The 9411-nt window shown below is 31.5% G+C and overlaps 4 non-coding genes across 4 annotated transcripts; all 4 read left to right on the forward strand.

The window, feature by feature from the left end:
* The first annotated feature begins 312 nt into the window (after nt 1-312).
* TRNAF-GAA (transfer RNA phenylalanine (anticodon GAA)) lies at nt 313-385 on the forward strand. Its single transcript has one exon. It is a non-coding gene; the product is annotated as a tRNA-Phe (tRNA).
* Nucleotides 386-2744: 2359 nt separating this feature from the next.
* Nucleotides 2745-2817, forward strand: TRNAF-GAA (transfer RNA phenylalanine (anticodon GAA)). Its single transcript has one exon. It is a non-coding gene; the product is annotated as a tRNA-Phe (tRNA).
* A 3324-nt stretch (nt 2818-6141) lies between these two features.
* Nucleotides 6142-6214, forward strand: TRNAF-GAA (transfer RNA phenylalanine (anticodon GAA)). The gene has a single exon. It is a non-coding gene; the product is annotated as a tRNA-Phe (tRNA).
* A 2359-nt stretch (nt 6215-8573) lies between these two features.
* TRNAF-GAA (transfer RNA phenylalanine (anticodon GAA)) lies at nt 8574-8646 on the forward strand. Its single transcript has one exon. It is a non-coding gene; the product is annotated as a tRNA-Phe (tRNA).
* Nucleotides 8647-9411: the final 765 nt, after the last annotated feature.

Raw genomic sequence — 9411 nt, forward strand, 5'->3', positions numbered from 1 at the left:
TAAATGATGAGAATGTTTATTTAACAACACGGTGCATAAATACAGCTTAAATATTGTTTTCATGATGTCCATCATGCTACTCTATTATGAAAATTTGAAATAAACTAACTGCTTTCTGACCACAATTTGTTAAAACTTTTACTTAAATGTATGATTAAGGGTTTGTAATGGATATATTTACAGTATAAAACACATCTTTTCTCTTCATTTCATGCAATCATGATGACAGAAAAATATTGATACTAAACCTTGTCTAACCATGCAAACATAGCTCAGTTGAGGTCTTAGTGACTTTTGCCATACACATACCTTGCCGAAATAGCTCAGTTGGGAGAGCGTTAGACTGAACATCTAAAGGTCCCTGGTTCGATCCCGGGTTTCGGCATGTTTGAGTGCATTTTTCTTTTTTCCTTGAGTAGTGATCTGATTTTAATTATTTCAAATTTAAACAACATCATTTCTTAACATAGTTGAGTATTCAGTAGTAACTTCTAAATGATGAGAATGTTTATTTAACAACACGGTGCATAAATACAGCTTAAATATTGTTTTCATGTTGTAAGTTACGCTACACTAACTATTATGAAAATTTGAAGTAATCTAACAATGCTTCCTGACCACAATTTGTTAAAACTTTTACTTAAATGTATGATTAAGGGTTTGTAATGGATATATTTACAGTATAAAACACATATATTCTTTTCATTTCATGCAATCATGATGACAGAAAAATATTGATACTAAACCTTGTGTAACCATGCAAACATAGCTCAGTTGAGGTCTTAGTGACTTTTGCCATACACAGACTTTGCCCAAATAGCTCAGTTGGGAGAGCATTAGACTGAAGATCTAAAGGTCCCGGGTTTCAGCATGTTTGAGTACCTTTATTCTTCTTTCATTGAGCAGTTATCAGTTTTTAAGTATTTCAAATGTAAACAACATCATTTCTTAACATAGTTGAGTATTCAGTGGTAACTTCTAAATGATGAGAATGTTTATTTAACAACACGGTGCATAAATACAGCTTAAATATTGTTTTCATGATGTCCATCATGCTACTCTATTATGAAAATTTGAAATAAACTAACTGCTTTCTGACCACAATTTGTTAAAACTTTTACTTAAATGTATGATTAAGGGCTTGTAATTTATATATTTACAGTATAAAATACATCTTTTCTCTTCATTTCATGCAATCATGATGACAGAAAAATATTGATACTTAACCTTGTGTAACCATGCAAACATAGCTCAGTTGATGTCTTAGTGACTTTTGCCATACACAGACCTTGCCGAAATAGCTCAGTTGGGAGAGCGTTAGACTGAAGATCTAAAGGTCCCTGGTTTCGGCATGTTTGAGTGCATATTTCTTTTTTCCATGAGTAGTGATCAGAATTTAATTATTTCAAATTTAAACAACATCATTTCTTAACATAGTTGAGTATTCAGTAGTAACTTCTAAATGATGAGAATGTTTATTTAACAACACGGTGCATAAATACAGCTTAAATATTGTTTTCATGTTTTAAGTCACGCTACTCTAACTATTATGAAAATTTGAAGTAATCTAACAATGCTTCCTGACCACAATTTGTTAAAACTTTTACTTAAATGTATGATTAAGGGTTTATAATGGATATATTTACAGTATAAAACACATATTTTCTTTTCATTTCATGCAATCATGCTGACTGAAAAATATTGATACTTAACCTTGTGTAACCATGCAAACATAGCTCAGTTGATGTCTTAGTGACTTTTGCCATACACAGACCTTGCCGAAATAGCTCAGTTGGGAGAGCGTTAGACTGAAGATCTAAAGGTCCCTGGTTTCGGCATGTTTGAGTGTATTTTTCTTTTTTCCTTGAGTAGTGATCAGAATTTAATTAGTTCAAATTTAAACAACATCATTTCTTAACATAGTTGAGGATTCAGTAGTAACTTCTAAATGATGAGAATGTTTATTTAACAACACGGTGCATAAATACAGCTTAAATATTGTTTTCATGTTTTAAGTCACGCTACTCTAACTATTATGAAAATTTGAAGTAATCTAACAATGCTTCCTGACCACAATTTGTTAAAACTTTTACTTAAATGTATGATTAAGGGTTTGTAATGGATATATTTACAGTATAAAACACATATTTTCTATTCATTTCATGCAATCATGATGACAGAAAAATATTGATACTAAACCTTGTGTAACCATGCAAACATAGCTCAGTTGAGGTCTTAGTGACTTTTGCCATACACAGACTTTGCCAAAATAGCTCAGTTGGGAGAGCGTTAGTCTGAAGATCTAAAGGTCCCGGGTTTCAGCATGTTTGAGTACCTTTTTTCTTCTTTCCTTAAGCAGTTATCAGTTTTTAAGTATTTCAAAAGTAAACAACATCATTTCTTAACATAGTTGAGTATTCAGTGGGAACTTCTAAATGATGAGAATGTTTATTTAACAACACGGTGCATAAATACAGCTTAAATATTGTTTTCATGATGTCCATCATGCTACTCTATTATGAAAATTTGAAATAAACTAACTGCTTTCTGACCACAATTTGTTAAAACTTTTACTTAAATGTATGATTAAGGGTTTGTAATGGATATATTTACAGTATAAAACACATCTTTTCTCTTCATTTCATGCAATCATGATGACAGAAAAATATTGATACTTAACCTTGTGTAACCATGCAAACATAGCTCAGTTGAGGTCTTAGTGACTTTTGCTATACACATACCTTGCCGAAATAGCTCAGTTGGGAGAGCGTTAGACTGAAGATCTAAAGGTCCCTGGTTCGATCCCGGGTTTTGGCATGTTTGAGTGCATTTTTCTTTTTTCCTTGAGTAGTGATCTGAATTTAATTATTTCAAATTTAAACAACATCATTTCTTAACATAGTTGAGTATTCAGTAGTAACTTCTAAATGATGAGAATGTTTATTTAACAACACGGTGCATAAATACAGCTTAAATATTGTTTTCATGTTGTCCGTCATGCTACTCTATTATGAAAATTTGAAGTAAACTAACTGCTTCCTGACCACAATTTGTTAAAACTTTTACTTAAATGTATGATTAAGGGCTTGTAATTTATATATTTACAGTATAAAATACATCTTTTCTCTTCATTTCATGCAATCATGATGACAGAAAAATATTGATACTTTACCTTGTGTAACCATGCAAACATAGCTCAGTTGATGTCTTAGTGACTCTTGCCATACACAGACCATGCCGAAATAGCTCAGTTGGGAGAGCGTTAGACTGAAGATCTAAAGGTCCCTGGTTTCGGCATGTTTGAGTGCATATTTCTTTTTTCCATGAGTAGTGATCAGAATTTAATTATTTCAAATTTAAACAACATAATTTCTTAACATAGTTGAGTATTAAGTAGTAACTTCTAAATGATGAGAATGTTTATTTAACAACACGGTGCATAAATACAGCTTAAATATTGTTTTCATGTTTTAAGTCACGCTACTCTAACTATTATGAAAATTTGAAGTAATCTAACAATGCTTCCTGACCACAATTTGTTAAAACGTTTACTTAAATGTATGATTAAGGGTTTGTAATGGATATATTTACAGTAAAAAACACATATTTTCTTTTCATTTCATGCAATCATGCTGATAGAAAAATATTGATACTTAACCTTGTGTAACCATGCAAACATAGCTCAGTTGATGTCTTAGTGACTTTTGCCATACACAGACCTTGCCAAAATAGCTCAGTTGGGAGAGCGTTAGACTGAAGATCTAAAGGTCCCTGGTTTCGGCATGTTTGAGTGCATTTTTCTTTTTTCCTTGAGTAGTGATCAGAATTTAATTATTTCAAATGTAAACAACATCATTTCTTAACATAGTTGAGTATTCAGTAGTAACTTCTAAATGATGAGAATGTTTATTTAACAACACGGTGCATAAATACAGCTTATATATTGTTTTCATGTTGTAAGTTACGCTACACTAACTATTATGAAAATTTGAAGTAATCTAACAATGCTTCCTGACCACAATTTGTTAAAACTTTTACTTAAATGTATGATTAAGGGTTTGTAATGGATATATTTACAGTATAAAACACATATTTTCTTTTCATTTCATGCAATCATGATGACAGAAAAATATTGATACTAAACCTTGTGTAACCATGCAAACATAGCTCAGTTGAGGTCTTAGTGACTTTTGCCATACACAGACTTTGCCAAAATAGCTCAGTTGGGAGAGCGTTAGACTGAAGATCTAAAGGTCCCGGGTTTCAGCATGTTTGAGTACCTTTTTTCTTCTTTCCTTGAGCAGTTATCAGTTTTTAAGTATTTCAAATGTAAACAACATCATTTCTTAACATAGTTGAGTATTCAGTGGTAACTTCTAAATGATGAGAATGTTTATTTAACAACACAGTGCATAAATACAGCTTAAATATTGTTTTCATGATGTCCATCATGCTACTCTATTATGAAAATTTGAAATAAACTAACTGCTTTCTGACCACAATTTGTTAAAACTTTTACTTAAATGTATGATTAAGTGTTTGTAATGGATATATTTACAGTATAAAACACATCTTTTCTCTTCATTTCATGCAATCATGATGACAGAAAAATATTGATACTTAACCTTGTGTAACCATGCAAACATAGCTCAGTTGATGTCTTAGTGACTTTTGCCATACACAGACCTTGCCGAAATAGCTCAGTTGGGAGAGCGTTAGACTGAAGATCTAAAGGTCCCTGGTTTCGGCATGTTTGAGTGCATTTTTCTTTTTTCCTTGAGTAGTGATCAGAATTTAATTATTTCAAATTTAAACAACATCATTTCTTAACATAGTGGAGTATTCAGTAGTAACTTCTAAATGATGAGAATGTTTATTTAACAACACGGTGCATAAATACAGCTTAAATATTGTTTTCATGTTTTAAGTCACGCTACTCTAACTATTATGAAAATTTGAAGTAATTTAACAATGCTTCCTGACCACAATTTGTTAAAACTTTTACTTAAATGTATGATTAAGGGTTTGTAATGGATATATTTACAGTATAAAACACATATTTTCTTTTCATTTCATGCAATCATGCTGACTGAAAAATATTGATACTTAACCTTGTGTAACCATGCAAACATAGCTCAGTTGATGTCTTAGTGACTTTTGCCATACACAGACCTTGCCGAAATAGCTCGGTTGGGAGAACGTTAGACTGAAGATCTAAAGGTCCCTGGTTTCGGCATGTTTGAGTGTATTTTTCTTTTTTCCTTGAGTAGTGATCAGAATTTAATTAGTTCAAATTTAAACAACATCATTTCTTAACATAGTTGAGTATTCAGTAGTAACTTCTAAATGATGAGAATGTTTATTTAACAACACGGTGCATAAATACAGCTTAAATATTGTTTTCATGTTTTAAGTCACGCTACTCTAACTATTATGAAAATTTGAATAATCTAACAATGCTTCCTGACCACAATTTGTTAAAACTTTTACTTAAATGTATGATTAAGGGTTTGTAATGGATATATTTACAGTATAAAACACATATTTTCTTTTCATTTCATGCAATCATGACGACAGAAAAATATTGATACTAAACCTTGTGTAACCATGCAAACATAGCTCAGTTGAGGTCTTAGTGACTTTTGCCATACACAGACTTTGCCCAAATAGCTCAGTTGGGAGAGCATTAGACTGAAGATCTAAAGGTCCCGGGTTTCAGCATGTTTGAGTACCTTTTTTCTTCTTTCCTTGAGCAGTTATCAGTTTTTAAGTATTTCAAATGTAAACAACATCATTTCTTAACATAGTTGAGTATTCAGTGGTAACTTCTAAATGATGAGAATGTTTATTTAACAACACGGTGCATAAATACAGCTTAAATATTGTTTTCATGATGTCCATCATGCTACTCTATTATGAAAATTTGAAATAAACTAACTGCTTTCTGACCACAATTTGTTAAAACTTTTACTTAAATGTATGATTAAGGGTTTGTAATGGATATATTTACAGTATAAAACACATCTTTTCTCTTCATTTCATGCAATCATGATGACAGAAAAATATTGATACTAAACCTTGTCTAACCATGCAAACATAGCTCAGTTGAGGTCTTAGTGACTTTTGCCATACACATACCTTGCCGAAATAGCTCAGTTGGGAGAGCGTTAGACTGAACATCTAAAGGTCCCTGGTTCGATCCCGGGTTTCGGCATGTTTGAGTGCATTTTTCTTTTTTCCTTGAGTAGTGATCTGATTTTAATTATTTCAAATTTAAACAACATCATTTCTTAACATAGTTGAGTATTCAGTAGTAACTTCTAAATGATGAGAATGTTTATTTAACAACACGGTGCATAAATACAGCTTAAATATTGTTTTCATGTTGTAAGTTACGCTACACTAACTATTATGAAAATTTGAAGTAATCTAACAATGCTTCCTGACCACAATTTGTTAAAACTTTTACTTAAATGTATGATTAAGGGTTTGTAATGGATATATTTACAGTATAAAACACATATATTCTTTTCATTTCATGCAATCATGATGACAGAAAAATATTGATACTAAACCTTGTGTAACCATGCAAACATAGCTCAGTTGAGGTCTTAGTGACTTTTGCCATACACAGACTTTGCCCAAATAGCTCAGTTGGGAGAGCATTAGACTGAAGATCTAAAGGTCCCGGGTTTCAGCATGTTTGAGTACCTTTATTCTTCTTTCATTGAGCAGTTATCAGTTTTTAAGTATTTCAAATGTAAACAACATCATTTCTTAACATAGTTGAGTATTCAGTGGTAACTTCTAAATGATGAGAATGTTTATTTAACAACACGGTGCATAAATACAGCTTAAATATTGTTTTCATGATGTCCATCATGCTACTCTATTATGAAAATTTGAAATAAACTAACTGCTTTCTGACCACAAGTTGTTAAAACTTTTACTTAAATGTATGATTAAGGGCTTGTAATTTATATATTTACAGTATAAAATACATCTTTTCTCTTCATTTCATGCAATCATGATGACAGAAAAATATTGATACTTAACCTTGTGTAACCATGCAAACATAGCTCAGTTGATGTCTTAGTGACTTTTGCCATACACAGACCTTGCCGAAATAGCTCAGTTGGGAGAGCGTTAGACTGAAGATCTAAAGGTCCCTGGTTTCGGCATGTTTGAGTGCATATTTCTTTTTTCCATGAGTAGTGATCAGAATTTAATTATTTCAAATTTAAACAACATCATTTCTTAACATAGTTGAGTATTCAGTAGTAACTTCTAAATGATGAGAATGTTTATTTAACAACACGGTGCATAAATACAGCTTAAATATTGTTTTCATGTTTTAAGTCACGCTACTCTAACTATTATGAAAATTTGAAGTAATCTAACAATGCTTCCTGACCACAATTTGTTAAAACTTTTACTTAAATGTATGATTAAGGGTTTATAATGGATATATTTACAGTATAAAACACATATTTTCTTTTCATTTCATGCAATCATGCTGACTGAAAAATATTGATACTTAACCTTGTGTAACCATGCAAACATAGCTCAGTTGATGTCTTAGTGACTTTTGCCATACACAGACCTTGCCGAAATAGCTCAGTTGGGAGAGCGTTAGACTGAAGATCTAAAGGTCCCTGGTTTCGGCATGTTTGAGTGTATTTTTCTTTTTTCCTTGAGTAGTGATCAGAATTTAATTAGTTCAAATTTAAACAACATCATTTCTTAACATAGTTGAGGATTCAGTAGTAACTTCTAAATGATGAGAATGTTTATTTAACAACACGGTGCATAAATACAGCTTAAATATTGTTTTCATGTTTTAAGTCACGCTACTCTAACTATTATGAAAATTTGAAGTAATCTAACAATGCTTCCTGACCACAATTTGTTAAAACTTTTACTTAAATGTATGATTAAGGGTTTGTAATGGATATATTTACAGTATAAAACACATATTTTCTATTCATTTCATGCAATCATGATGACAGAAAAATATTGATACTAAACCTTGTGTAACCATGCAAACATAGCTCAGTTGAGGTCTTAGTGACTTTTGCCATACACAGACTTTGCCAAAATAGCTCAGTTGGGAGAGCGTTAGTCTGAAGATCTAAAGGTCCCGGGTTTCAGCATGTTTGAGTACCTTTTTTCTTCTTTCCTTAAGCAGTTATCAGTTTTTAAGTATTTCAAAAGTAAACAACATCATTTCTTAACATAGTTGAGTATTCAGTGGGAACTTCTAAATGATGAGAATGTTTATTTAACAACACGGTGCATAAATACAGCTTAAATATTGTTTTCATGATGTCCATCATGCTACTCTATTATGAAAATTTGAAATAAACTAACTGCTTTCTGACCACAATTTGTTAAAACTTTTACTTAAATGTATGATTAAGGGTTTGTAATGGATATATTTACAGTATAAAACACATCTTTTCTCTTCATTTCATGCAATCATGATGACAGAAAAATATTGATACTTAACCTTGTGTAACCATGCAAACATAGCTCAGTTGAGGTCTTAGTGACTTTTGCTATACACATACCTTGCCGAAATAGCTCAGTTGGGAGAGCGTTAGACTGAAGATCTAAAGGTCCCTGGTTCGATCCCGGGTTTTGGCATGTTTGAGTGCATTTTTCTTTTTTCCTTGAGTAGTGATCTGAATTTAATTATTTCAAATTTAAACAACATCATTTCTTAACATAGTTGAGTATTCAGTAGTAACTTCTAAATGATGAGAATGTTTATTTAACAACACGGTGCATAAATACAGCTTAAATATTGTTTTCATGTTGTCCGTCATGCTACTCTATTATGAAAATTTGAAGTAAACTAACTGCTTCCTGACCACAATTTGTTAAAACTTTTACTTAAATGTATGATTAAGGGCTTGTAATTTATATATTTACAGTATAAAATACATCTTTTCTCTTCATTTCATGCAATCATGATGACAGAAAAATATTGATACTTTACCTTGTGTAACCATGCAAACATAGCTCAGTTGATGTCTTAGTGACTCTTGCCATACACAGACCATGCCGAAATAGCTCAGTTGGGAGAGCGTTAGACTGAAGATCTAAAGGTCCCTGGTTTCGGCATGTTTGAGTGCATATTTCTTTTTTCCATGAGTAGTGATCAGAATTTAATTATTTCAAATTTAAACAACATAATTTCTTAACATAGTTGAGTATTAAGTAGTAACTTCTAAATGATGAGAATGTTTATTTAACAACACGGTGCATAAATACAGCTTAAATATTGTTTTCATGTTTTAAGTCACGCTACTCTAACTATTATGAAAATTTGAAGTAATCTAACAATGCTTCCTGACCACAATTTGTTAAAACGTTTACTTAAATGTATGATTAAGGGTTTGTAATGGA

The sequence above is a fragment of the Taudactylus pleione genome, unplaced genomic scaffold, assembly GCF_031769625.1.
Source record: "Taudactylus pleione unplaced genomic scaffold, aTauple2 ptg000593l, whole genome shotgun sequence".
NCBI classification, from domain to species: Eukaryota; Metazoa; Chordata; class Amphibia; order Anura; family Myobatrachidae; genus Taudactylus; species Taudactylus pleione.